This window comes from Mastacembelus armatus, chromosome 11, assembly GCF_900324485.2.
Source record: "Mastacembelus armatus chromosome 11, fMasArm1.2, whole genome shotgun sequence".
NCBI lineage: Eukaryota > Metazoa > Chordata > Actinopteri > Synbranchiformes > Mastacembelidae > Mastacembelus > Mastacembelus armatus.
In genome coordinates this window covers 7,181,653-7,184,598 of record NC_046643.1, presented here as the reverse complement: position 1 = coordinate 7,184,598, position 2,946 = coordinate 7,181,653, and positions in this window count along the sequence as shown.

Sequence of the window (2,946 nt, the reverse complement as noted above, 5' to 3'; positions counted from 1 at the left end):
TCTTCCTCTCTCTCTCTTTCTGCACTAAAGACAGCAGCTGCTGGTCTATGAGAAATAGAACACTATGTCCCCCTCCCTCTCCACTTCTCCTCCTACCTCGCTCACAAAGACCCCCACCACTCACAAATTCAGCATGTCCAACACCCCCTCCCCCTTTGACTAACATCTCCCACTAGCCTGCTGGCAATAAGAGGAGGGGGCTTACTGTTTGTGTCTGTCTGTGAGTGTGTGTGTGTGTGTGCAGTGCAGAGTTGTATTGTGTTTGACATTGTTTCAGCAGCAGAGTGACTTTTTCTGTCCACACGGTGTGAAAGTGAATCATGGTGAGTAAGGATGTGCATCAGGGTATTTTTGCAAACTGTGTGGGTGACTGTTGAGCATCAGTTGCAACTGTGCTGCAGAGTGAAAGGAAATTCACATTATGGTTATAGGCAGCATGAGTGTGACAGCGTTTATTTTTACTCTAAGATCAAGCTACACCGAGTAACTAAAAGCATAAATGAACCGACATTTATCAAATTAACACATGATGGATATACTATAACAGGTTCAGTGACTACTGTATGTTTGTGTTTGTGTGTGCACCTGATATTACTCACGTTCTTTATAGGGACCAGAGTTTGGTCCCCGTTCTGTAAATCACTGAATATTAGGGTGACTTATTGGTTTAAGTTTAGGGTGAGGTTAGATTTGGGTTATGGTTTAGGAATGAAAATAAATGTATATGTGTTTTCACTCTGATCTTGTCATTCACTAAGATTTTGGGATGGTGAAAACTCCCATTAGGGACCCCTGCTTCAGGGTCGCAGTGTGGACGAAAGGGCACAGTTAAATGAGCCATGGCTAAATTGTCACTTTGTGCCTGTATTCGCATGTGTGTGTGTGTGTGTGTGTGTGTGTGTGTGTGTGTTTTTAGAGGAACAGAATGTCTATTATCTGGTGGGTCATGTACCCAGACCAGTGCGGTGTGGCAGCAGACCCAGTGAACTAGTGAAAGAGCTGAAAACCAAATATCTGTTGTGCTACATTCTACCCAAGGCCAAATTTAGACACAGGCCAGTAAGACCTGGTACCCTTTTAATATTCAAGTTACATGTGTGTATTTGGGGACACAGAGAGAGTGTAGTTGGTTAACTTTTTCCACTGTGACCATTGTTATCATTTGTACAGGGTGATTTGTCAAATGATAAAAGAAACTTGTCTGAATACAACTAGCTCTCAACATGCTTTAAGTTCTTCAGAATGAGGAATGTTCATGAGTAATACACTAGTTGGCTAGTAGTGCCCTCCCTATAGTTTTCTGAATTAATTGCTTTAACATGTGACAAAGCCTCACATAGTGCTGATAATCAGAAACAACAGCTAACACACAGCCGCTTTGCTGTGCACTAAATGAAATCAAAGGAAGACTTTAATGTATAACAACACTTATGAGTCGTGCTGTTATTGTGGTTATGTCTGAGAAGTTGATCCACTGACTAATATTCACATCACCAAACACTGCCCCACATCACTGAACAGACTTAAGGTAGAACAATAATGATAATAATGTAATTTCATTGTTACTTCAGCTTTTCTGCTGAATACAGTAATAATATAACCTGTTATAGTAATAATATAACCTGTTATAGAAGCTCTGACTTAAGTATGGCCCAAAATGCATTAGAGTGATAAAAACACAAGAGATAAATTTCAGTCATTGTGTACAATTATATTTTAGCATTATAGTCTCTAGGTGTTTGAATTAAGAGTGGAACTTTAAGGACTCTAGATACCAGAATGCACCTGTGTAGTCCATCATAGAGATGCACAGAATGGGTGACATCCTGCTGATGCTGTAAGGAGAGCAAACCTAAAATGGTTTGTTATAGTGATACACACCTCACACACCTCCTGTTGTGTTGGGCCCTCAGCATTTGTTGGTATGACCTTTCAGTGACTCAGCTGTGTGACCCCCACTTGTATTGTCTTACTGTTAATGATCAATGTCACAGTTTAAATTTCTTTTTCTGGAAGACTCCAACGTGGACTGAGATCATTTATTAAGTCAGTGCATCAGAATCTGGAAGCCATTCAAACAAGTAAAATACCAGCTTCACAGTCATAGCAAGCATCACCACCCCTAATGACTCGAATATGCACAAGACCAGATGTTCTCTCTGAAACAAAAGAGAGGGGGTGGGTTTTGCCTGTTGCCTGTGAAGAGACACTGTCTTTGATGTGAGGCCTTGTATTGACCCCCCCCCCCAATCCCTCCCTCCCCCAACCAACTTAACTCTGACCTGTGGATAAGTTGTTCTCATCTCACCACACCATGAAATTCAATTTATTGTGCTCTTCAGGGTAGACTCACACCAGGGTCCTTCTGTCTGTCTGTGTGTGTGTCTGTGTGTGTCTGCGTGTGTGCGTGCCAGATTGAACTACAGACACTGTAGACTGTGGCTGAAACACATGATCATCATCTGATCTGGGTGCACTGCTGTGAAAGACCATCGCTCTGCAATGAAGGAGACCAAAGATTTGAGTAAGTCAGTCTGCACAAGCTTCTCGTTAAACTTTTGCCTCCAGAGAAACCTTCTATATACAGACCCTTAGTACATGGTATCAAATAATGAATGCCTCTTGCTTCAGCCTCTTTTCCTGATAACCACAGAACTCTAGAGTCTTCTGTTACTTTCTGCTGTGAAACTGGAAGCATTTATGGTTTCATTGCCCAGACTGATTATAAGGCAAGAAAGAGGACAATCAACACAGCCTTAAAGTGAAAGATAGATGTGGAGACTTTTTTTAAACTAAAATATTAATACCTGAGCATTATTGCCAACCAGCATAAGGTAAAGCACCTAGAATTATTTATAGAGTGTCTATTACTTTTTAGGTCAATCATTCTATCTTGCTGGCTGTTGCACGAATGGCAGAGACTGCCTGTGGTGTGAGCCTGACTTA